The sequence below is a fragment of the Pan troglodytes genome, chromosome 8, assembly GCF_028858775.2.
Source record: "Pan troglodytes isolate AG18354 chromosome 8, NHGRI_mPanTro3-v2.0_pri, whole genome shotgun sequence".
Classification (NCBI taxonomy): Eukaryota; Metazoa; Chordata; class Mammalia; order Primates; family Hominidae; genus Pan; species Pan troglodytes.
The window spans coordinates 37,246,710-37,273,837 of record NC_072406.2 but is presented as its reverse complement, the minus strand read 5'-3'; the positions used below and the strand labels follow the sequence as shown (position 1 = coordinate 37,273,837).

Sequence of the window (27,128 nt, the reverse complement as noted above, 5' to 3'; positions counted from 1 at the left end):
ATAATTCAACCTCGTTATTATAAAAACAGACAAATTTCTACTCCAAACTCCTCACCTCCAATTATAGCTGGTAACATGATCACAATACTGTCTTGGCAGGTGTTTGTGGATTCCTGCCATCTAGCCATAGGGGAAGATGTGGGTAGGTGGCACTGTGTCTGGTTCCTTCTGGTGGGTTCGTGGTCTCGCTGACTTCAAGAATGAAGCTGCGGACCTTCGCGGTCCTGAGTGTTACAGCTTTTAAAGATGGCACCGACCCAAAGCGTGAGCAGTAGCAAGGATTTATTGTGAAAAGCAAAGGACAAAGCTTCCACATCGTGGAAGGGGACGGAGCGGGTTGCCACTACTGGCTGGGGTGGCCAGCATTTATTCCCTTATTTGTCCCCTCCCAAATTCGATTTCTGTCCTATCAGAATGCCCTTTCTTTAAACCTCCGCAACTGGCTACTTTTAGACTCCTGCTGATTGGTGCGTTTTACAGAGTGCTGATTAGTGCATTTTACAGAGCGCTGATTGGTGTGTTTTACAGAGCACTAATTGGTGCATTTTACCATCCTCTTGCTAGCTACAGAGCGCTGATTGGTGCGTTTTACATTCCTAACTAGAGTGCTGATTGGTGTGTTTTACAATCCTCTTATAAGACAGAAAAGCTCTCCAAGTCCCCATTCGACCCAGGAAGTCCAGCTGGCTTCACCTCTCAGCACCATGGCTGAATGCAATGGTATCAGGGAAGGAGAAAAGATGAAGTATTTGGACAACTGATAAAAAATGATCAGTCTTTAGGTCGAGCATGGTGGCTCACGCCTATAATTGCAGAACTTTGGGAGGCTGAGGCTGGCGGATCACCTGAGGTCAGGAGCTCGAGACCAGCCTGGTCAACATGGTGAAACCCCGTCTCTACCAAAAATACAAAAATTAGCCAGGTGTGGTAGTGCATGTCTGTAATCCTAGCTACTCAGGAGGCTGAGGCAGGAGAATTGCTTGAACACGGGAGGCAGAGGTTGCAGCGAGCTAAGATTGCGCCACTGCACTCCAACCTGGGCGACAGGGTGAGACTCCGTCTCAAAAAAAAAAAAAAAAAATCAGCCTTTGCAGATACACAAACTTGATGTTGATTACACTGGGGCCTCCAGCGTTCTGTATAAAACAAAGTATCTTTCTGCCCTTTTCTCTTTGGAATTTTATTTCTTTCCCCTTCCTTTCCTCTAAAGGGAAATCTAGAGTGTAGTTCTTTTGTTTCTCTCTGAATTTACTTACTCAGACTTCGCTGACTCCTCATCCCACCTCTACACTATTTCAGTCCCCCTTGCTAAGCATTCCTTATCTTTTCTTACTACTCACCACCCTTGTAACTATTTATTTTAATGTTTTATTCCCTCCAAACTTTAATACACATGAAGATGGAAACCTTGCCCATCTTGCTGACCCCTGTACATCTATCATCTAGCATAATGCCCGGTTCAAAACAGTTATCCTATTTTTTTCAGCGAGGGGAGGAAAAAGAGAAGAAGGAGAGAGAAAACGTCCACATGAAGATGGGAGAGACAAAGACATTAAGAGAGGAAGAAGACAGCTGTGGCCGGCTGCCCAATGCCCCTCCACCCTTGACTCTTCCAACTCTGAGTTGCACCAAGAATGAAGAGCCTTTGTTCAGATACTGTCTTGGGATAGAGACAAAGCTAAGAAAGCAAGCCAAGAGGAAGGAGGAATATTTCTCTACAGGGCAGTACATGCTGTTGTGGGATTAAGGCATGTGAGCTAAGAGGAGGATGAAAGTCACAGTGTTGTCAGTTATAAAGGATGTCAAAATAGTCTCCAAAGGACTACATACATACATGGTGGCATTATGAAGACGATTGTTATTTGACCTAATTAAAATGTCTGTGGATCTGAAACCATGTGAAAGACCAACTTAAGCATCATCTATGGTCGAAGGTATGAAGCCCTCAAGTCCAGATAAACATGAAGGCCATGGCTAATGTCTTTGAAATATCCAAGCTGGGCACAGAGGCTCATGCCTGTAATCTTAGCACTCATCACTTTGGGTGGCCAAGGTCGGCGGATTGCTTGAGCCCAGGAGTTCGAGACCAGCCTGGGTAACATGGTGAAACCTGGTCTCCTCAAAACAACAACAACAAAAATGTAGCCGGGTGTGGTGGGTAGTGGCACACACTTGTAGTCCCAGCTACTCAGGAGGTTGAGGTGGGAGGATCACCTGAGCCCAGGAAGTCGAGGCTGCAGTGAGCTAGGATTGTGCCATTGTGCTCTAGCCAGGGCAACAGAGTGAGACAAGAAAGAAAGAGAGAAAGAGAGAAAGAGAGACAGAGAAAGAGAGAAAGGGAGAAAGGGAGAGAGAGAGAGAGAGAAAGAGAGAGAGAGAAAGAAAGACCGACCGACCACCACAAGAGCAAGTAAGTTCAGGTTAAATTAAGAAAAATGTTGGTGGTAACAAACGGCCTGTCAGATCATTCATTTCCCTGTTTCTTTACAAATCCCTTGCATTGTTTTTTCAGCACAAGCTCTTATCCCAGCTATCCTCTAAAACAAATCTTTGAAGGAATAGAAGGAAACATGTTATCACTCACAGTTCAATGGTTTCCTGGAATGTTCTGTGCACCTCTGTTTGTGTGTGTATTTTTTCTTTTCTTTTTCCACTTCTTTTTTTTTAAACTCTAAAGCTGGTCTTACTAGTCTGACACATTATGATAGACTTCCCCTTTCATCTGCTTACACAACTTTGTTGACCTGAGAAAATCTGTGTCTGTCTGCTTTGTCTCATCTTGTCCATCCCCTTCCCAAATTTCCATTTTGGTATGTGTTCCCTGGCAGCTCTTTTTTAAATGCATCTTTTTGTCTGTCCCTCTGCATGTCTCAGACATACAACAAAACCAGGAAAAGAAAGAACTTCCAGCTCTCTGAACACAGTTTTGGCCTTTATTTGATAATATGTTCTACCAACTTATTTGCCACAAAACACAGAAAGAAAAGTCCCGCTGTACTCGTTGTATGGATTTAGAGTGTGTGATGGGCTGGGAGCGGTGGCTCACACCTGTAATCCTAGCACTTTGGGAGGCCGAGGTGGGCGGATCACCTGAGGACAGGAATTCGATACCAGCCTGGCCAACATGGCGAAACCCCATCTCTACTAAAAAATACGAAAAATAGCTTGGTGTGGTGGCACGTGCCTGTAGTCCCAGCTACTTGGGAGGCTAAGGCAGGGGAATCACTTGAACCTGGGAGGCAGGGGTTGCAGTGAGACAAGATCGCACCACTGCACTCCAGCCTGGGTGACAGAGCGAGACTCTGTCTCAAAAAAAAAAAAATAAAAAAGATAGAATGTATGACTGATAGAGTATCTATAATTACCCTACAAAACTTAAATACTCCTCCCAAACCTTTTCAATGGACACAAAAATTATTTTCATAATAAAAATGTTAGAGGCATCTCGTAACATGAAATAGAGACACAACCCCACTCAACTGGATAAAGTTAGTCAGAAACAATACCGGTCTTAGAAGGAAACAGCACCTCACACCTGAAAAGCAAAATGCTTAGTGGTTAATCTCCCAGAACGCATATGGAAGACAAATAGATAATATACCTTTGGCTGCAAAACAAGGCATTGAGAGGTTAAAATGTCCTTGGAGTCAAGATGAGACAGAGATGGCAGGCACTCAAGAACCCAGTGTTCCTTCTGTGAGACACTAAAGACATCATTCATGCCGTTCTGTCCTGGGGACGAAACCCAGGCAGATGATAACACAACAGCATGGTGTTGCAAGAGTTTCCTGCAAGAGCTAAGCACAAGGGAATGACCCAAGCCTTTATTTCCAAGCCTTCCCCCAGCCCCTATGAAACGACCCAGAATTTTGCACATTGTCAATTCTAAGCCACCTCCATGCAGACGCTTCCCTTAGCTACCAACAAAGAGTAGCAGTAATCATTATTAAGGAAGTACAACTGGAAAGTTTATGCATAGTTGCTAATCTTCCGTGAGTATTTAAATACACAGAGAAATGGGGATGAAACCCTGCAGGCAATCCACACTCTCTGGTATCAGCCCAAGTCTGGAACAGAAAAGCAGGAAAACTGGAATGAACAACCTCAGAGACAGCATAAAGTGGTGCATGAGACACACACAGAAGTCTTCCTCTGAGGGATATTTTTATACGTGAGTGGACTTTGGCCCCCATCCCTAATACTGAAGTGACTTACAATACTTCTCTCTCTTTTTTTTTTTTTTTTTTTGAGACAGGGTCTTGCTGTTACCCAGACTGGAGTGCAGTGGTGCGATACTGGCACACTGCAGCCTCCACCTCCCAGATTCACAGAATCCTCCCACCTCAGCCTCCCAAGTAGCTGGCATTACAGGTATGAGCCACCACTGTGCCCAGCTAATTTTTTTGTATATTTAGCAGAGATGAGGTTTCGCCATGTTGGCCAGGTGGACTTACGGTACTTTTATAAGGCATTTTATCTTGAAAGAAACCTCAGATGGAACTCCCAATTTACCTAGCACCTTAAATTGAGACTCCCACAAATATTGACTCTTTTTTTTTTTTTTTCTTTGAGACGGAGTCTCGCTCTGTCGCCCAGGCTGGAGTGCAGTTGCGTGATCTGGGCTCACTGCAAGCTCCGCCTCCTGGGTTCACGCCATTCTCCTGCTTCAGCCTCCCGAATAGCTGGGATTACAGTCGCCCGCCACCTCGCCCGGCTAATTTTTTGTATTTTTAGTAGAGACGGAGTTTCACCGTATTAGCCAGGATGGTCTCTATTTCCTGACCTTGTGATCCACCCACCTTGGCCTCCCAAAGTGCTGGGATTACAGGCGTGAGCCACTGCGCCCAGCCAATATTGACTCTTAAAGACAGACAATCATCAAGCCTCTAAAACAGCAGCAACCTCTCTACTTAATTGGTAACACATGCCAATGTTTGATTGCTCAGACTCCTAGGACTTGATCAGCCACTATTTCACCTTGAAGTCCTTGTGCGGTTCTCTGTGGACATGTGGATGACATCTGAATGCAACCCGTCGTAGCCTTCCAGACCTCAGATAAATCCCCTTTAGCTTTCTCTTCCATAACAACCCAATTCCTTTATTCCTTTTTTCATTTTTGTTGGCTTTTCCTCCCTGAATCCTTGGGAATAATTGAGCTGTGATATGGATCTGATACATTACAATGATTCCTGTAGGTCAAACTTTCTTTTCATATACACATAAGCGTTGAGAAGGGTTTTCTGTGAAATCGAGTCCTTGTATGTAAAATACTGACTCTGAAAGGTCAAAACATTCTGTCTACTGTGTCTTGGCTTAGTTGCTGTGAAGAGCTCAGGTATCTAAATTTAGATTTTTCCCATGGCTTAGCTCAGGCAAATGTCCTTCCCATGCAAAATAGATGGTGGCAGGACCTGCAACTCTTCCCAGTCATCAGTGACCCTGCACCTATCCTCAGAGTCCTGGTTACGGTAGCCCACCCCCTAGTCACTCACCCTCTTTTTTCCCCGACAAGAGGATCACCCACATCCCCCCATGGAGGGTTCCACTGTCTAAACCATCAAAGCCTGGGATAGAAGCAGTCACCAAGTCCCAAATACAGAATTAGAACTCAGGACCTATTTCCAATCTAAACAATGAAAAAATCAGAGTACAAGAGGTCAGCTCAGCACCATATTAAATGCTTTTTTTTTTTTTTTTGTCTGAGACAGAGTCTTGCTCTACCACCCAGGCTGGAGTGCAGTGGTGCAATCTCGGCTCACTGTAGCCTCTGCCTCCCAGGTTCAAGCGATTCTCCTGCCTCAGCCTCCTGAGTAGCTGAGATTACAGAAGCCCACCACTAGGTCCAGCTAATTTTTGTATTTTTGTAGAAAAGGGGTTTCACCATGTTGGCCAGGCGGGTCTCAAACGCCTGACCTCAAGTAATCCACCTGCCTCAGCCTCCCAGAGTGCTGTAATTAGAGTCGTGAACCACCACACCTGGCCTAAATGCACTCCTATAAGACAATGTGGAAGGTAGGGGCCAAATTCCACACAACCAGCTTAGAAGACAAACTTTTACAGCAAAGAGCCATCATTTGGAGAAGGACATATGTATAATGGCAAAGATGTATTAATACGTGAAGTACCTGTGACATTGAGGATCATTACCTAGAATTGACATTCAGTATTTACTTCACATAGCTCTGTAACTGGGTCTCTTGTAAACAGGCATTTTGTCCTCCCCCTTCCAATACTGTGAACCCATTATTATGTCACCTTTCCTCATGACAGTCCTATAAACTAGGTAAAGAACAAACGTCTCTATTCACAGACAGAACAGGGGAAACGATAAAAAATACAACTTTCCAGTATTTAACAAATTCTGTCAAGTCTAGACAAAAGGTATGATGTCCAATGAAGCTGTTAGTGGGCTATGTTGAATCTCAAAATTATCTTTCTCCTTTTTTTTTTAAGAGATGATCTCATTCTGTTGCCCAGGCTGGAGTGCAGTGGCTCAATCATAGCTCACTGCAGCCTCGAACTCCTGGGCTCAAGTGATCCTCCCGCCTCAGCTTCCCAAGGAGCTGGGATGTGCCAGCATACTTGGCTTTTTTTTTTTTTTTTTTTTTTGTAGAGATGAGGTCTCACAAAGTTGCCCAGGATGGTCTTGAACTTCTGGACTCAATTGATCCTTCTGACTCAGCCTCCCAAAGTGCTAGGATTATAGGCATGAGCCACCATGCCTGGCCTCAAAATTGTCTTTTTAAATATGTTTGTGCTTTTCATAGTGCAACTACTATACAACTGAAATGTTGATTATGGCACAATTGATCATAACTGACTCACATACTTTGTGTTTTGTTTTTCATGGTGTCTCCCCTAGCCCAGAAGCTTCCTAAACCACTTTTCCAGAAGCTTTTTTAGGAACACACATTAAAACATGCTTCCTGAAGCAGAGCCACTCATTCCCGGGTCCCCTTCCTCATCCTTCAAAGAGCTCTGACTCTCAACTTCGTTTTTTGAGCTAGCATGGCATGCACACAAAATCCAAGCTTATGACTCTACAATGAGAGTGCTTTGATTTAAATAATCTTTCCTTCCTAATTTAGGCCCTCCCAACGAAAACTTAAACCTTTATGCTTCTTTACAGAGAAAAACAAGCATAAGGAAAGCCCCTCCATTTCCTACAAGACACAGATCTCCAGGACTGAATTTTAAGCCATGGGGAAATTGCAAAGGGAGACACCTGAGCTCTTTTGAGCACTTGTGCCAAAACACAACAGATGGAATGGTTTGGCATTTCAGAATCCAGTTTCACAGAATAAAGAGGAATCTCCACTCTGGCAGTGGGGAGGAGGAAGGAAGTGGAGGTTTGTTGGCTTTACTTTCCCATCCATCCCTTTCTCTATGTGGTAGAGAAGGACTGAGAGGAGTGATCCCACAGGACACAGGTTCCCCCGTGTCTGTCACCTTCAAGGGTGCTCAGGCTCCCAGGGGGAAGGTACAGGGGAATCACGGAGTTCAGTTCCAGGCTCCAGGACTTTCCAGAAGGGCTCCCTGAGCAGGACCCGCTTTCACCGTCAAGTATTGTTTTCTTTTTTAGACACAAGATTTTGCTCTGTTGCCCTGGCTGGACTGCAGTGATGCAATCATAGCTCATCGCATCTGCAACCACCAGGGCTTAAGCAATCCTCCCACCTTAGCCTCTGGAGTAGTGGGGACCACAAGCACATACCACCACAGCCAGGTAATTTTGTTGTTGTTTTTGTAAAGACAGGGTCTCACTATGTTGCCTAGGCTGGTTTTGCACTCCTGGCCGCAAGCAATCCTCCCGTCTCAGCCTCCCAAAGCACTGAAGTTACAGGTATGAACCACATCTGGCCAGCACCAAGTATTTTGACAAAGCACCTATTAGGGTAATTCCAAGTAATCTCTGGCAAACGTGGTTTCAGTTAGGCAAGACTACAAGAAACCGCCCACATCTATTTTGTAAAAATCTGTGCTCCCCTTTCCTACTTGAGTAGACACGCTCACAAACAGACACAAAGGCAGACCCCTCCCTCTAGCTTTTCTAACATACCAGAGCCCCCTGCAAACACCTGAGACCCTCAATGCTGATTTTCGCTGGAATCTCATCACAGTTGAACAGGGTAGAAGCAGCTTAACCTCTCTCCATGTGCCTCGCTGGAACCAGTGGCTCGTCTTCCACGGGCTGCCCCTGATCCCTGGGCTTTGAGGGACAAAGAGCTTGCTGGAAATAGTGATCACCCTCGTGATGACACCAGGTCAACAGGCAGCTGTGGGCTCATTAAGATGTAAGCCGGCCGGGCGCGGTGGCTCATGCCTGTAATCCCAGCACTTTGGGAGGCCCAGGCGGGCAGATCACGAGGTCAGGAGATCGAGACCATCCTGGCTAACACGGTGAAACCCCGTCTCTACTAAAAAATACAAAAAATTAGCCGGGCTTGGTGACGGGCGCCTGTAGTGCCAGCTACTTGAGAGGGTGAGGCAGGAGAATGGCGTGAACCCGGGAGGTGGAGCTTGCAATGAGCCGAGATCGCGCCACTGCACTCCAGCCTGGGTGACAGAGCGAGACTCCGTCTCAAAAAAAGAAAAAAAAAAAAAAAAGAAGTAAGCCCCTGAGTGACAGGGGCTGCTTTTGTGTGCTGTCTGCCCACGGTTTTGCTCTAGTATGAAGGCTTAGGCTAGTAGTAAGGCTTAGGTGCAATAGACTCTACTCCTTATTTATGAGCCCTGATTCTCAGGGTGTATCTGTTACACATTTGTTCTCTCACAGTCACCCCTCACTTCCTCCAACTATTAGCCTCAGATTTTCAAAGCCAGTGAGGATTTCAAATATGTCCCACTCATGTCTGTGTGTGTGTGTCTGTGGGTCTGTGTGTATCTATGCATTTGGGTTTGGAGAACACAGCAACCAAGTATAATATTCTCTTGTCTACAATCACTTTCCCTTCTCCATCCAGAATCTGGTATATAACACTTGTAATATAGTCCTCATCAGAGTTAGGTTTTTTGAGGGGACAGGGTCTCATTCTGCCACCCAGGCTGGAACGCAATGGTATAATCACGGCTCACGGCAGCCTTGACCTCTTGGGCTCAAGTGATCCTCCCACCTCAGCCTCCCAAGTAGCTGGGATTATAGGTATGCACCACTATCCCTGGCTAAAGACTTTTTAAAAGCGCAAGGTACAAGTACTGGTAAATATGTACCTGGGAGGAACCCCTCTCTGCTTCTGTGGCCATCTTTGTTGCCCACTGAAGGAAGAGAAAGGAGTTAGGAGGCAGGACCTGACTCAGGTCTGGCCTTATCAGAAAATAAAACACTGGGGCCTAGGGGAAGCGTCAGGATGGGAGCCCAAGTCGCTGGGACTGCTACGTTATCCTGCCTTGTCACTGTCCCTCTGCACTTTCTCAAGCAGGGTCATGCACTCCAGGCAGGAATCTGTTTTCAGGAAGCATCAGTCCCAGTTCCAGATCTTTGGCTAAGCACTGGCACGCTCCTGGATAAGTCACCTGAGCTTCCTGGCCTCAGTGTCCTCATCTGCCATTTAGGGAAGGCTGGATACATCGTTCAGCTTCTGTGTTCTCTGATTCCCTGAGGTTGACTTTGATCTGCGTTTGTTTTGATTCTCAAATCAAGACTTGGTAGACTTCACTAGGTGGTAATGCAACTAAAAAAGGGTCTTGGGATGGGATGAGGGAATCAAGGACTCATTTTGATCCGGGAGCTAAAAGTAAAAAAGAAAATGAGAAAGGGGAAGGGCCCCACATCTCATCTGGGCTCCCCACAGACGTCTGGTGAACACGTGTGGGCCTCAGGGGAATTTGGAGTATGGTTCCAACCCTCCCTCCACCCGCCATGCCGTTCCATCCTTTCTCAAGAATAAGCTTGGCACTTTTTGCCAAACACTTCTCTAGTAAATATCTTTGTTTCCATTCCCCCAATACATCAAAGTTTTTTAAAGCCATTAGAAAACCAGGTAGAAACTGAAGCGCCTCTCTGGACAGAATATTCTTCAACAGTACGAGGGGCAGAACTGAAGTCTCCATGTAGAAGTCATTACACTGCCTTTTCCCATTAGGCCGCCAGTACCATGGCCATGGGTTTCCTTACCTCACTCTATTCATGCTACCTTTGAAGAAAATTGTTTTCCTGACCATCTTGTTTCATACATTTATATGTCCCCAAATCCCTTTGCTCTGCTCAGTCCAAAATACCTTCAGTCTTTCCAACTCCCTGGGCCTTCTTTCTCTCCTGCATATAAACGGCTAGCAGCTGTTTTCACTGACCTATGACCTTATGATGCGTCCCACTTTGTTGTTATTCTCTGTTGACCAGATATTCCATATCTTGGCCATGCATTTCTTTGGCTGCTGGCTCAATATCACCTCAACATAAAGATATCTGAACGAAACACTCTGGGCCACAAAAGCAGCCTCTAAGACTGAGATAGCAGTGGTATGGTCAGAACCAAAATAAGGCAGACAGACACACACACACACAAAGCAAATCCTCCTACTGTTAACAGTTTCTACTAAAATGTAAAACTAAGGCTTTTGAAAACCAGAGTTGGTTCTGTTCCTTCAGGAAAATCACTTTTTCTCCTTCATTCTATTTCTACTTCAAATGTGGGGACTGTGCTTTTTTTTCCCCCAAGGTTTCTTTCAGGACATCTTAATTTAGGCAATGGGAAGCCAGAGACATGGAATGAGGCATCAGATAGCAAGCCTTATCACCTGCACTTATTCCAGGGCCAGGGATTTTCATGCTTGAGGGTTTGCTTTTTATTTTCTATGGGCTTCGGCGAAGTCTCTTCTCTGCTTCTACAGTCTCAAAACATTTTCCTCATGGGAAAGACAGTTAGTTAACTTCTCAAGCACTAGGAAGAACTGAGGTCTCTGCTGCCTCCACTCCAAGGATTGCCACTGTGGGCTCCAAGCCAGATCAACACTGTCTGTGTGCAGAGTTGTAGTCAGGCAGGAACAAGATGGGACATGCCAGACCTCATCTGCACTTTGCAAAGGTGACACACACCAGCCCCGCAGGCAACTGTGCCTGCTTTAAGAAACTCCTAAGCAAAGTACTGAGGCAGAACCAGAGGGAGAAGTGAGGGGAAAAGCAGCTTTTTTTTTTTTTTTGGTCATCTGAGCTTGAGTTAATCGGCAGCACTCGGCTTTCTAACCTTTGAGGCATTTCTAAATCTGATCCCACACACTCATTCTTTCAGAGTCCGGCAAGGTAAGATGAACTGATTACACCATACTTAGAAACATCCTGTAGAATCAAAGAAAAATGCTTCCTGCCTTTGTACAGAAAATTAAGAGATTTTTCAAAGTGAAGAAAAGCAATTTAATTACCATTAAACAAGGTTTAACTGCTGTGGGCAATCATTCTCTGCTTGAGAAGCATAATTTCACTTGAAAGAAACCAGATTGGCCCCCGGCCCTCTTTTGGCTTATCCTCAGCAAGAAGCGACTGGGAACAACTGACTCTTGGGTGAGCTGTCCAGATAGTTAGAAACATATCACACAGCAGTTTAGGGACCCCAGGGGGGGCAGGGAAACCCCAGAATCAGGCCACTCCTGTACCTTGCTCCTGTCTGCTGCTCGGAAGGGCCCCCCACAGCAGAAACACGTGATGCCTCCTTTCTTCTTTGGCCCTTCTACAGAAGGGCAGACATGGGTCTTCATGTCCAGATGTGGCAATGGAACATCAGCCAGACCTTTAATGTTCTGGGAGCAGTTGAGTGCTGAGCCCATGGGTGGCGGGACCCACCCGCTCCACAACCAGCTCGTCCATTCTCCCAGCAAGCAGGCCTGACGCACCCCTGACAGTCAGCCGCTCAGGATTTGAAGTGTGATTCACAGCTAGAAAATACCGGTTTTTCATTACTATGCAAATGCCACCTGGGTGGGGTTTAGGTAAATCCGGATGTGGACACTAACAATGAGGGCAAGAATGGGTCTCTTTTCCGTAGTTCTCACTGGGCCCAGTGGGTTCCACCCAGTGGCAGTCTTTAAAGAAAATTACAGGCCGGGTGTCATGGCTCATGCCTGTAATCCCAGCACTCTGGGAAGCCGAGGGAGGTGGATGGCTTGAGGTCAGGAGTTCGAGACCAGCCTGGCCAACATGGTGAAACCCCATCTCTACTAAAAAATACAAAAATTAGCTGGGCATGGTGGCGGGCTCCTGTAATCCCAGCTACTTGGGAGGCTGAGGCAGGAGAATCACTTGAACCCGGGAGGCAGAGGTTGCTGTGAGCCAAGATTACGTCATTGCACTCCAGCCTGGGTGACAGAGTAAGACTCCGTCTCAAAAAAAAAAAAAAATTAGAGTTGAACAGAGTTGGACGGAGACATTTATAGTTCCCCAGTATCCACTGGGCAGTTAATGTTCACATACAGCCCAAGGTTAGAGACAGATCTTTACCTAATTCATATCAAAATATATTTATTGTGTCATTCCCACCACGTGGCAAAGCCCAAATCACCAACTGTCTCAACACCAGTGTTTGGTCAAATTGTTTCATCCAGAAAGGCAGTGCAGTCATGTGAATGTGCTTCATTTGTGGCCATATCTGCCTTAAAAGCACACCAGGTTGGAGCTTCTAGAACAACAGAATAAAGAAAGGCAGGGCTGTAACATCCAAATGCTTAGGAACCACCCAGAGGACATGCCCCCCATTTCCTAATGATATGGCCTGCAGCCCCCAACCCACCTAACTGTTTTCAACACATGGCCTCTGAAGAATACCTCCTGCTGGGTAAGAGTCACTGTGAGTCAGAAACTTGGATTCGAGCTGGCTCTGGCACTCACAGGCTATGAGACCAACTCATATCCCATATCCCAGCATTTCTCTGAGGCTGTTTTCTCATCTGTAAAGTGAGGAAGTTGCATTCCCATCATTTTCACAAATGACCCCAAGTTGAACAATGCCCAGTGTTAAGGGCATCAGTGGGACTCACAACATCTCCCTGTCTTTGTTCAGCCAATCTTTGCTGGGTGCATTCTGAGCAACTGACCTGAGCCAGGAGAGGGGAGAAGCTTACAAGTCAGCATCTTTCAATATAATTAATGGTTTCTTTCTTTTCAATTGAGAGCAGATGAAAAAGCAAAGATTAGGTAAATGGTCATGTCATTGAGGTAACCCGAACTCAGGGATGCATGACACACGTATCCTGTTTCAGACATGATTGCATAGAACTATATCCTTTTTTTTGTGATCAAGAGGAAACATTTTATTTTATTTTTATTATTTTTATATTCTTTTTGAGACAGAGTCTCACTCTGTCGCCCAGGCTGGAGTGCAGTGGCCTGATCATGGCTCACTGCAGCCTCAATCTCCTGGGCTCAGGTGATACTCCCGCTTCAACCTCCCGAGCAGCTGGGACTACAGGTGAGTACCACTATGCCTGGATAATTTTTTCTTTTCTTTTCTTTTCTTTTCTTTCTTTTTTTTTTTTTTTTGGAGACAGAGTCCCGCTGTGTTGCCCAGGCTGGATTGCAGTGGCACAGTCTTGGCTCACTTCAATCTCTACCTCCCAGGTTCAAGAGATTCTTCTGCCTCAGCCTCCTGAGTAGCTGGGATTACAGGCACATGCCTACACACCGGGCTAAGGAGTAAACATTTTAGTAACCAAGTGGACACTGAAGATGTTGAGAACTGGTAAACAAACAATCAAGCAAGTAAGAACAGAAATACCAGCATTTGGCTTTTGAGTTAATGACAAGAACACTCGGCATGGGAGCCTGGGTGAGCAAATCACAGATCTTCAAGCTTCTGTAAGTGGCCTGGATTGGGGGTCACCGTGGTGAGCTACGTAGCACCCTGGAGTTCCACAGTGCTTCTCTGAGACAGCCACAGAGATAGAAGGACAGCTTAGTTAGGAGTCCCCACTACCCCATCGAAAGGGGACTTCCATGAATAATAGTGCTTGCACAAAAGCTAACTCTCTTCTATCACTCTTCTGCTTAAAACCCTCAGCACTATATTAAGATTAAAATCCTGATTGAAGCTTACTAAGCGCCTCTGGCTACCTCTCCCAGGGCACCTGGGTCCTTCAGCAGACAAGCCCCTTCCTTCCTCTGGGTCTCAGCACTTGCTGTGTGCACCTCTTCCCAAAAAACTCTTGCTCACTCTTTGCCCGGCTGTTTGCAAGACTGGCTCCTTTTCACGTAATCCTATTTCTTTTTTTTTTTTTTTTTAATTATTTGTAGAGGTGGGGTCTCGCTATATTACCCAGGCTGGTCTCAAACTCCCGGGCTCAATCGATCTTTCTGCCTCAGCCTCCCGAAGTGCTGGGATTACAAGCATGAGCCACTGCACCTGGCCTTCCTCTACTTCCTTCATGGCAGGTATCTCCATCTAAAATTATCTGTATATCTGTTTCCTCCTCTGCCTTCCCACCATTACATTCTGAGCTCTATGCAGGCAGTGAGTGTCTGTGTTTTGCCTCTCGCTGTCATCCCAGAGACTAGGGCAATACCTGTCCAAACTAGACTCAATCAGTGCCGAGTAAATGAATGAATGAATGAATGGTTATTTCTTTTTTTCCAAATCTGATCACATGTAGCTGTCCCATCTTTGTGCTAATCAAAATTATCTTTCTTTTTTGGACACAGTGTCTTGCTGTCGCCCAGCTTGTGGCACAGTGGTGCAATCAGAGCTCATTTCAGGCTCAACCTTCTGGCCTCAAGCAATCCTTTGGCCTCGGCTTCTAGAGTAGCTAGGACCACAGGTGTGTGCCAGCATGCCTGGCTAATTTTTTTTTATTTTTTATAGGGAAAGGCTCTCACAATGTTGCCCAGGTTGGTCTTGAACTCCTGGGCTCAAACAATCCTCCCTCATGGGCCTCCCAAAGTGCTGGAATTCCATGTGTGAGCCATCTCACCAGTTCAAAATGATCTGATGCTTACACTTAATCACTCAAATAGCACTTTCATATACTTAATCTTCAAAATTATAATCTGAGGCCTTTTTGTGGGCTGGTGAAGAGCCACTGGCTATGAACCTGTTTGCCTTTAACTAAGTAATCTTGAAGCAGACAATTCCTCCAGCTTCAGATTCCTCCTCCATAAAACTAGGATGATTCCTCGAGCAGCTCCCACCATGAACAACCTATGAATGTTTAAGACATTGACTAGATAGAAACTGATCCTTTCTCACAAAATGTTTTGTGAGATGTCTCCCTTATTGTTGCTACGATGTCCTGAACATCTACTATATGCCAGGTGCTGGGTTAAGTACTTCTCACACACTGCCTCTGATCTGCAAACCAACTTGCTGAGCAGGAATTCTTAGCTCCCCGCCACTTTTTTTTTTTTTTTTTTTTAACAGATTTAGAAGCTTACTTGGACCAAGTGACTTGTCCCAGACCACACAAACAGTAAGTAGTAGAACCAGTTCTCAAATCTAAGTCTGTCCAACAACAAAGGTGAAATTCCTCCCACCTCCCCACAGTGCCCCTAGGAAAGGGACTACAAAAACATCAGATTAGGGTCCCTATTTACAACAGGAGTTAGGCATGTAAGGGAGGCAGGTGTGGGATGGAGAGGGGGAGCCCCATCTTAATACAGCAGCTGTTACTTAGCTTTAGTGGAGGTTGTAACAAAGGAATCGGAACTCAATGTTTCCTGATCATCTGATTTTTTAAAATCAGGATGTAAGAAATTTTTTACATGAAGACTCCATTGTGCAGGCCTTTCTGGAGAAACTGACCCCAGGCCAGGGCCTCTGATCTGTTTTTTTTCTTTCTTTTTTTTTCGAGACAGTGTCTCTTTCTGTTTCTTAGGCTAGAATGCAGTAGTACAATCACAGCTCACTGCAGCCTTGATCTCCCAAGCTCAAGGGATCCTCCCATCTTAACTTCCTGCATAGCTGGAACTACAGGCATGTGCCACCACATCAGGCTCAATTTTAATTTTAATTTAATTTTTTTGAGACATAGTCTCACTCTGTCGCCCAGGCTGGAGTGCAGTGGTGTGATCTCGGCTCACTGCAACCTCCGCCTCCTGGGTTCAAGTGATTCTCATGCCTCAGCCTCCTGAGTAGCTAGGATTACAGGGGTGCACCACCACGCCCAGCTATTTTTTGTATTTTTAGTAGACACAGGTTTCATCATGTTGCCCAGGCTGGTCTCAAACCCCTGACCTCAGGTGATCCACCCACCTCAGCCTCCCAAAGTGCTGTGATTACAGGTGTGAGCCATAGCACCTGGCCTAACTTTTTTCATTTTTTTGTGAAGACAGGGTCTTCCTGTGTTGCTCAGGCTGATCTCAGATTGCTAGTCTCAAGCAATCTGCTCTCTCGACCTCCTTAAGTGCTGGGATTACAGGTGTGAGCCACTGCACCCGGCCCAATCTATTCTTATTCTGGCTTGCATCAATCATTGACCAATGAAAGTTGCCAAATGTGGCCAGGCACAGTGGCTCACGCCTGTAATCCCAGCACTTTTGGAGGCCGAGGGGCGGGGGGTGGGCAGATCACGAGGTCAGGAGTTCAAGACCAGCCTGACCAATATGGTGAAACCCTGTCTCTACTCAAAAAAAAAAAAAAAAAAAAAAAAAAATTAGCCAGGCGTGATGGCAGGCACATGTAGTCCCAGTTACTCCAGAGGCTGAAGCAGGAGAATCGCTTGAACCTGGGAGGTGGAGGTTGCCGTGAGCCGAGATTGCACCACTGCACTCCAGCCTGGGTGACAGAGAGAGACCCCATTTCAAAAAAAAAAAAAGTGCCAAATGTGTCCCTTCAATTCCAGTAAGCACTTTTGGAAACACACGTAAAATTGTTGCCAATGTGCACTGTATGTGTTTGGGAGTCATTGTGCAAAATGCGTGGGCAGCAAGCACTCTTTTGTGAACCAAGTTCTATGAACCACCAAGTATTCTTTCTCTAGGCTGAATTCCAAGGGTCTGTTCAGAGAGTACAGGTTTGTGAAGGAAGGGATTTGATCTATGTATGCGGCTTTCTTCTTAAAATGCCAGGAAGAAGGTTGCTTAACAAACGCTTTTGACATTCCTGACAAGTAATCTCCAGGCTTGACTTCAGGGGTGAGTTACACCTCTCCCTCCCCACGCCTTTTTGAGAGTATTGCCAACAAGCAGCAAAACTGATGTTCTTCAACTCCACCCTTTGGTGCATCACTGAAATGGCAAAAAGGTAGGAGGTGCAGAGGAGAACTTCAGGCCACGAAGGCAAGAAGTCAGTCACTGATTCCTGGCATGATTGTGATAGTCGTGTTTGGAAATCCAACCAATAAAATGAGCCACCGGTTTCACAGCGCACACCTTAGACATCTCAGAAACATGCCCTAGGCTTGCTTGAGTCACAATAGCTGGGTTCAAATCTCCACTCCTGTTGTCCAAAGAATCAACCGTCTAGGCTAGTCTCAGCCTTGGTTTATAGGTATCTCTCCGTCGGGTTTTTTTGGGAGAACTATATTTGAAATAATGTGTGTGAAAGTTTCTGAGATATAGTAAGTAATAATACTTGTGGGGATTCTAAGGCTTACTTGCAGTGATTTAAGTGTATACAGGGAATATTTTTATTGTATTGCATTGGCATGAATAAAGACATTTGAGATTTGGATGTTTACGTCTTAAAAAGCCAGTGGTATTTAATAGTTGCAGGAAGAAAATGTTGTATTTACCCTATAATATAGGAAACTTGGCCCATTTTTCTAATGATATAGAAAAAGCTCAATTAGGCTTAAATATGACCTAGCACCACCCCAAGCCTACAGCACTTGTATTCTCTTTAATAAAAATTGCGTAAATTATAGCTTTCTCTTGATTTGCATAGTACAGGCTCAATTCTACCCCCTTTCCTCTAAGTAGAGTTGTTTCTTATTATTTTTCAGGTTAACCAACTAATGTCAGACATATGTTTCTTCACCAAACACTGCATTAGGGGACGTTTATTTTACATTTGTTCCCTTTTGCAAATATTTGCAGTTAGTTGCAGAACTGAGCTATTTTATGAAGTACAGAAAATATGTCCGGGGAAAACATAAGGTTTCAAAAGTAGCTTTTGAGAAGAAGAAAGGAAGAAAAGTCTAATTACAGTGAAGATAGGTACTGATTTGTGCTAAGAGAATGTATAAATCACGTCCACTACACTCGTGGTTTTAATGCATTCTGTGCATCTGAATTAAACAGGAGCTAGTGTTTGAAATTATGTCTAAAGCTTTCTTCAGTGATTTGAGAATATAAAAAGTAGTGTTTCTTTTCTTTCAAAAGACATCCCTCTCGCAGTGTGCCTTCTATTCTTGACTTGTCTTGCTATAAAAGAAAAAGCTCTCACAGTCTTTTCAAATCTAAATAGTCTGTACATTAAAACAGTTTCTTTTTTCATTTAGGAAACTGAATCATAGCTATACAGTTACAAACTTAATATGAAAACCTAAACACCTTTTATCTAAAATGAACCCTCAGCAAATTAGCAAGAGGTAAGGTTTAGGTATGAAGGACTTTTTTTTTTTTTTTTTTTTGAGGTGGAGTCTTGCTTTGTTGCCCAGGCTGGAGGGCAGTGGCGCGATCTCGGCTCACTGCAACCTCTGCCTCCCAAGTTCAAGCGATTCTCCTGTCTCAGCCCCGCTAGTAGCTGGGATTACAGGCACCCGCCACCATGCCCGGCTAATTTTTATATTTTTAGTAGAGACGGGATTTCACCATGTTGGCCAGGCTGGTCTTGAACTCCTGACCTCAGGTGATCCACCTGCCTTGGCCTCCCAAAGTGCTGGGATTACAGGCATGAGCCACTGCGCCTGGCCTAAAGGACATTTCGGTATACATTTAAAGTGAATGTTTTATACAATGAGTCAAAAGATGCCCTGACCTACAATAAATTTAATTCTTTTGTTGATAATTCCAGGCAACTTAAACATATTCAAACCAAACATGGGATGGTTAGGACCCAAAACAGCATTTGTTTAGAAAGATGAGGTCCTATCTGGGATTCCTTTTGCCAAGGGAAGATGCCACTGGAAATGAGACTACTAATGCCCCAAGAAGTGACTGATCCTATAATGGAAAAGGCAAAAAAGAAAAAGAGAACTGCTTCCTTCTTCAAGGGACAACCACATCAAAGCACAAATGCACTCCTGCATAGGTGTGTGAGATGAAGGTACCATCTCAGCCACTGTAGAAACTGCTGGCCTCCCTTGAAAGAACACAGGCCACATTCCAGGGCAACCATTTCTGTTTAAACTAGTTTTTAAATGTTAAAATGTTATATGCATATGATGAAAATATAAATGGTAGCAAAATATAGGTGTTAAGAATAAAAGCTTCTGTCCTCATTAGTCTTCTAGTCCCTCTCTCTGATTTATTGGACATCATTCCAGAAATTTTTTTCCTTTAAGACGGAGCCTCACTCTGTTGTCCAGGCTGGAGTGCAGTGGCGCAATCTCAGCTCACTGCAAGCTCCACCTCCCGGGTTCATGCCATTCTCCTGCCTCAGCCTCCTGAGTAGCTGGGACTACAGGCGCCCGCCACAACACCCTGCTAATTTTGTTTTTGTATTTTTAGTAGAGACGGGGTTTCACCGTGTTAGCCAGGATGGTTTCGATCTCCTAACCTCGTGATCTGCCTCCCCTTGGCCTCCCAAAGTGCTGGGATTACAAGCGTGAGCCACCACGCCCAGCCTGGAAATTAATGTGTAGACAAGTACACAGAAAATGCACATGGCTTTTTATACAAATAGGATCCACCCTTTTTAAAACAAATGGTGGGCTGAGTGCAGTAGCTCATGCCTATAATCCCAACATTTGGGGAGGCAGAGGCGAGAGGATTGCTTGAGACCAGGAGTTCGAGACCAGCCTGGGCAAAACACAGTGAGACCCCGCCTCTAAAAAGAAATTTAAAAAATTAAAATGAAAATAAAATAATACCTGGGTGATGAAACAATCTGTACAACAAAGCCCCATGACACAAGTTTACCTATGTAACAAATCTGCACACATATCCCTGAACTTAAATGAAAAGTTAAAAAAGAGTTTCATAATGAAAGGGGCATTTGAAAAAAAAAAAGAAAAGAAAAGAAAATAAGGGTCAGATAGACTATGAGACTAAGCCAAAGGGCCATACTGTTGGTTAAGTAAGCATGAACATGCATTTAATGAATAATATATGGTTGTTTTATTTTTTGAGACAGAGCCTTGCTCTGTCACCTAGGCTGGAGTGCAGTGGTGTGATCTCCGTTCACTGCAGCCTCCGCCATCGGGTTCCAGTGATTCTCCTGCCTCAGCCTCCTAAGTAGCTGGAATTACAGATGCACACCACCGTGTGCAGCTAATTTTTATATTTTTAGTAGAGATCGGGTTTCGCCATGTTGGCCAGGCTGGTCTCAAACTCCTGGCCTCAAGTGATCCTCCTGCCTTGGCTTCCAAGATGGGATTACAGACATGACCCACCAAACCCAGCATAAGTTTTAAATAGTTATATGTTCACGGTTAACAGTTTAGAAAAGCAAGAACCAAACTAAAGTATCACTAGTAATTGTTAGAAAATAAAATAATAAATGGGATCATATTAACTATACTGCTCGGTAGATTGTTTACTAAATATAACTTGGTCATGTGTTCCTACCCACATGTCAAGTGTATTTCACACATTGGCATCACGGTAGTGAACTGTATTCTCTGAATGTACCATAATATCCCCTGCAACATTCATATCGACAGAATAAACTGAGTGTTTTTGAGAAAAAGTTTGGGCAATACCTTCCAAAACTAGCAATCCAACTTGACATTCTAGAAATTTGTCCTTCAGATTCGTTCCCACATGCACAGATACAAGGATGGTCACTGCAGTCCTGTTCACAACAGGGAGAGAAAAAAGAAGCAATCTAACCAGCAATTAAAAGGGGTCAAGTTCATCTATGATGGGGCCACTTTATAATTGCTTTGAAGAGAGAATAGTCTTAAATGAGAGTCTGTCTTCTTCTGACCGTCATAAACACATACACAGCCCACAAGGGAGAAATTGAAAATTGGCCTTTGTGAGGCTCTTTACTGGAGCTGCTTTCTTCAGTAGTCTTAAAACTTATCATAAAAAAGGATGCAAATAATAAGTTAAAGATGAACGGAGCCCGTGCAACCCTTCTTTGTGCAAAATTCAAAGAGACAATCAAAAAACAAAAAGGTCCCTCCAAAACACAGGCCAAACGATTATCTGCAGCACATTTACCTTACTACCAGTGACTGCTATGAAAATGAGACCTGGCCAGGTGCAGTGGTTGACACCTTTGATCTAAACTTTTGGGGAGACTAAAGTGGGAGGATTGTTTGAGCCTGGGAGTTTGAGACCAGCCTAAGTAACAAAGTGAGACCCTGGCTCTACCTAAAAAAAAAAAAAAAAAAAAAAAATTAGTTGGCGTGGTGGTACATGCTTGCAGTCCCAGCTACTTGGGAGACAGAGGCAGGAGGATTGCTTGAGCCCGGGAGGTTGAGGCTGCAGTGAGACATGATTGTACCACTACACTCCAGCCTGAGTGATAAAGAGAGACCTTGTCTCAGAAAGGAAAGGGAAGGGGAAGGGGAAAGGGAGAAAATGAGATCTGACATCCCTGTGACCTTCTGAGGGGCATTCATGAACATTCGTAATATTGAAGAGAGAAAATCACCAAGCGTCCGTCAGAATCTTAGTTCTCTTATTCACTCCAAAAACGTATGAGGCTGCAGCCCATTTGCTTCTGAGTGGCAAGTAGTAGGTCCAAAGAGAGCCCTTTCTGGCAAGTCTACAGTGTCACACTGCAGCCAACAGAAGCCTCTCTCTGATGGGGTCTCTGCTCTCTCCATCTTGTATGATCTGAGCAGAGCACAGAGCAGGTGCAACTAGCCAGGGCAGAGACCACAGCTCCAAGGACTCCTATCATCACTTCGATGGGACCAGCATGATCATGTGCGTTTACTAAATCTCGTGAAACTCAGAGTAGGAAACACCATTACCACGTTTGTTGCTTAATCATGAGCAAGTGAAACGGAGTGAAAGTGAAGAGTGCTATGAAGTGACAAATAGGGGGTGCGAAGTTAGACCGCCATATAGACTCCCGGCGCTGCAAGGGGCCACCAATGCTATCACCTACCTTGACTTTGGACTCACCATCCTCATGCTTCCCATAAACTTGGCTGTACATTCCTTTTCTATAAGAGCTCTAGAGAAGGGTTTCTCCAAATGCATAATATTTCACATTGGCTCTCGTAATTATACAACCAGGGAGTTGAAGACTGTTCCTGCTGCCTACTAAGTCTGTGGTCAGGAAGTAAAAGTATCAAAGCTTCCTGCCATTAGGATAAGCTGGCCGGAAGCACTGGCTCATGTCTGTCATCCCAGCACTTTGAGAGGATGAGGCAGGCGGATCACTTGGGGCCAGGAGTTCGAGATCAGCCTGGGTAACATGGCAAAACCCTGTCTCTACTAAAAATACAAAAATTAGTGGGGCGTGGTAGCACATGCCTATAATCCCAGCTACTCGGGAGGCTGAGGCAGGAGAATCACTTGAATCCAGGAGGCGGAGGTTGCAATGAGGGGACATCTCGCCACTGCACTCCCGCCTGGGTGACAGAGTAAGACATGTCTCAAAAAAAAAAAAAAAAAAAAAAAAAAAAAAGAAAGAAAAGAGGGAAGCCCAATTAATGCCCAAGGATGAAAACAGCCTTCCCATTCTACCTGCTGATCCCTTCTGTGGCCAGACATCTGAAGAGAAAAAGCAAGGTCATCTGGGATGACACCATTTTTCAGGGTGACTTTCTTTGAAATAAAGAGATTTTAGAAACTACACCTTCAAGACTGGATTGCTTCTGATCAAGTCAAATTAATAAATAGCGATGAAAAGGGCCTCAGCTGTAAAGAGCTTCTAGAAATCCATCCCACCCAGGAGAACTCTCTGCTCTCTACCTCCCTGGTAGCCAGCTGAGAGGAACTTCCAGTTAAATTTTCAGTGCCTTTCTTTCTGAAGAAATCATTTCTGTGAAAATTCCAAAAATGACATTAAAAGAGAATAATGTAATACTTAAAGACCACTAATTCCTTTATCAAGAGGCATTGGAAATTCAGGTGCTCTATTTTATTTGGAATATGAACAAAACTTCATATGCTCTTCAGTAGAAAGCCTGTGCTACGAGCAAGTAATGAAGGCAGGATCCGAATCCAGGCAGTAGACTTCTTCAGTCACTGCACGCTGCCTGTCTGATTTAACAAGCCTTTGCTAAAACCCACTAGGTGTAAAGTGCTCTGCTCAATGCGATCACTACTTATTGATCAAAGATAATCTCTGAACACTACAACAATTAAGTGTAATAAAAAGCTTCACTGGACTTCTAAAACAGGATCTATATGTATATATACATACACAAACTCATATATTCATTCATATATATTCATATATATGAATATTGTATACATTCATAGATGTGTATATATAGTCCTATATATACACACAAACACACATATATATTCATTCATATGTATTCATATATATGAATATTCTACACATTCATAGATATGTATATATATATATTCCTGTATATATGTGAATATTCTACACAGCCATAAAAAAGAATGAAACACGTCTTTTGTAGTAACATGGTTGGAGCTGGAGGCCATTATCCTAAGTGAACTAGCTCAGAAACAAAAAAAAACAAATACTGCATATTCTCACTTATTAAGCGGGAGTTAAACAATTGGTATATATGAACATAAAGATGGAAATAATGGACCCTGGGGACTGCAAAAGGAGGGAGGGTGGGAAGGGGGTGAGGGTTGAAAAATTACCTATGGGGTATGATGTTCACTATTTGAATAATGGGTACACTAGAAGCCCAATCCCCACCAGTAGGCAATATACCCATGAAACAAACATGCACATGTACCCCCTGAATCTAAAATAAAATAAAATAAAATTTAAGAAACATTTCATCAGTGACTCAAAACCTATTTGGAGTTTTGGCACCATGTTTGAGTTCAAAACTCTTTTCTACCCTAAAATTGCAGCTTTGTGATTCATATTTGAAACTAAAACTTTGAATGAAATAAATATTTGCTTTCAATGGCAACAATAAAAAAATTGTCAAGTGGGACCTAATTAAACTGAAGAGCTTCTGTACACCAAAAGAAACCATCAACAGAGCAAACAACCTACAGAATGGGAGAAAATATTCACAAAGAATGCATCCAACAAAGGTCTAATGTCCAGAATATGTAAAGAACTTAAATCAACAAGCAAAAAACAACCCCATTAAAAAGTGGACAAAAGACATAAACAGACACTTCTGAAAAGAAGACATACAAGAAGCCAACAAACATATGAAAAAATGCTCCACATCACTAATCATCAGAGATATGCAAATCAAAACCACAATGAGATACCATCTCACACCGGTCAGAATGGTTGTTATTAAAAAGTCAAAAAATAACATGCTGGTGAGGCTGTGGAGGAAAGGGAGTGCTTATACATTGCTGGTGGGAGTGAAATTAGTTCAGCCACCGTGGAAGGCAGTGTGGAGATTTCTCAAAGAGCTTAAAACAGAACTACCACTTGACTCAGTAATGCCATTATTGGGTATATACCCAAGGGAATATAGATCATTATACCGAGAAGACACATGCACTTCTATGTTCATCACCGTGCTATCCACAAAGACATGGAATCAACCTAGGTGTCCGTCAATGGTGGACTGGATAAAGAAAATGTGGTACATGTACACCATGGAATTCTATAAAGCCATAAAAAAGAATGAAATCATTTCTTTGGCAGCAACATGGATGGAGCTGAATACCATTTTCCTAGCAAATTAATGCAGAAATAGAAAACCCAATACCACATGTTCTCACTTACAAGTGGGGGCTAAACATGGAGCACACATGGATGTAAACATGGGAACAAAATACACTGGGGACTACTAGAGTGGGGATGGAGGTGGGATGTGGGTTAAAAAACTACCCATTGGGTACTATGCTCATTATCTGGATCCAGTATACCCATGCAACAATCCTACATGTACCTCCTATATCTAAAAATAAAAGCAGAAATTTAAACTAAATAAATAAATATTTGCTTTTCTCCTTATAGATCTACCCTTGGGATAAGGTAACTCAACCTTTTCCCAGTGCCCCCAAACAGTGCTGGGAATGAGAGTCCTCAATGCAGCCTAATTCATGGGACCACAGACATCATCTGTCATAGAATGAGTTCAGGCTCAGCAGCTCAGATGCCAAAATCCCTCTAGAATCCCCCTCGATGAGCCTACTCAGTACTTCATTAAGAGCCTTCTCCCAGGAGTGTGGAACCTGAATAATTCTGAATAGTCTGACATGGAAAAACTGGAAAAATTGTTAAGAAAACCCTGGAATGAAGAGAGTGTTTTCCCCAGCTAGAAACACTGTGGCTAAAAATAGCACAATGAAAAACATATTTGTCTCTTACATACAATGGATGTAGAATATAATTATGGGCTGTGTTTCTGTCTGGGATAGAGGCAAGGGAGGAAGTGCCAACGTCTAGAATACAGAAGGAATAAAGGACAGTATATTCCACTCCTAGGCTCCTTCTGCACCCTGTAGCAACCACAGCCCCTTGGTGACTTGGGTTCTCACTCCGAAAATACCTGTAACATTAAAATCCGACTCTACTTGTATGGCCAAGAAAAATTTCAGGCAGGTAGAATTTAAAATTTTAAGTCTGTGCAGTACTGGAGCTCCTATCAGTAGGTACCAGTAAAAAGTAAATTAATATCACTTCTGTAGCCTGTCTAGAAAAAAGTGGCAAAAGCATAATTAATATAAAAATATAAATACCCTGGCTCCTTTGGCATACTTAACATTTTGTATTTTAATTACTTTACAGAACCATTGCTGCTGCTGGGAGTTATTTCAATAACACATTCATTTTTTTTCTATGCCTCCTAAAATGAGAAAAAGTGCAGGCAGTATAGGATAGTTTATTATGTCGTATTTCCCAGTAACTCTCTGAGCCACAGTTTCTGCATCTGTAAAGTGGAAATAGACTGCTAGCCAAGGCCGGGTGCAGTGGCTAAAGCCTGTAATCCCAGCATTTCGGGAGGCCAAGGTGGGTAGATCACTTGAGCCCAGGAGTTTGAGACCAGCCTGGGCATCATGGTGAAACCCCATCTCTACCAAAAATACAAAAAATTAGCCTGGCACAGTGGCATGCGCCAGTAGTCAGGAGGCTGAGGTGGGAGGATTGCTTTAGCTGGGAGGCAGAGGTTGCAGTGAGCCAAGATCGCGCCACTGCACTTCAGCCTAGGTGACAGAGTGAGACCCTGTCTTTTTTTTTTTAAAAAAAAGACTACTAGCCTTACTTGACTGCTAGTCGTTACTTGTAATGATAAGAGGAAGTAAAGAATATAAAAACACTTTCTAAACATCCAATGCCATTTCAGCAGTCAATAAAAACAATCATTAACATTTGGAACATGAATGCTTAGAACTGTGTTACGTCTGTTTTGTTATTTAATCCTCACAACACAGCTAGCTACTGGCATCCCATTTTATGGACATGATGACTGAGGCCTAAGGACATGAATTTACTTTCCTCTAGTTATACAGCCACTAAGTGGTGAAGCCAGAACTCAACGCCCAGACCTTCCGATGTTGGAGGCACAGTTCTTTGTCACTCACTGTTTTGCAATAACTGTGGTAACAATTTAATATGAATGTGAGTTCTGGCATTAATCCACATTATCTAACTGCAAAATTTCAAGAGGTCTCATTCTCACACATGAGGCAGTTCTTAAAACATTTTGAAAGCCTATCCACTTATTCCTAAGTAGTTTTAGTTTTAAAAGTCCAAATTCCCATTTCACAGGTATCTTTCGATGATTCTAAACTCTGCGCTTTAACCTCACACACTGCCATGCACTGTGTGGAAGAAACAATAGGCTTTCTTTGTGTTCTTTTTAAGCTTGGTGGAACTAACTACTCACAGGGCAACTGATGCCTCTGAACTAACCCCTTTCAGCTAACTCACAGATCCACGGCTGCATCCAGTGATTGCTATCACATCCAAATGGCTGGCAAGACTGTTTACTTATCCTCACTGGCAGCCGAAGCAAACAAAAAAAACCCTCATACTCCCAAGTGACCAGTATTTTCTTTTAAACCATGCTTT

The 27,128-nt window shown here is 43.8% G+C and overlaps 1 protein-coding gene and 1 long non-coding RNA gene across 35 annotated transcripts in view; both read right to left on the bottom strand.

Moving 5' to 3' along the window:
• Positions 1-11,583, bottom strand: part of LOC134807140 (uncharacterized) — a 29,260-nt gene extending 17,677 nt beyond the window's left edge. The window contains exon 1 of the long non-coding RNA XR_010146826.1: positions 56-11,583. This is a non-coding gene — a long non-coding RNA (uncharacterized LOC134807140). The remainder of the gene's footprint in view (positions 1-55) is intronic.
• Positions 1-27,128, bottom strand: part of KIAA1217 — an 854,498-nt gene that overhangs the window by 281,915 nt on the left and 545,455 nt on the right. The window lies entirely within an intron of this gene.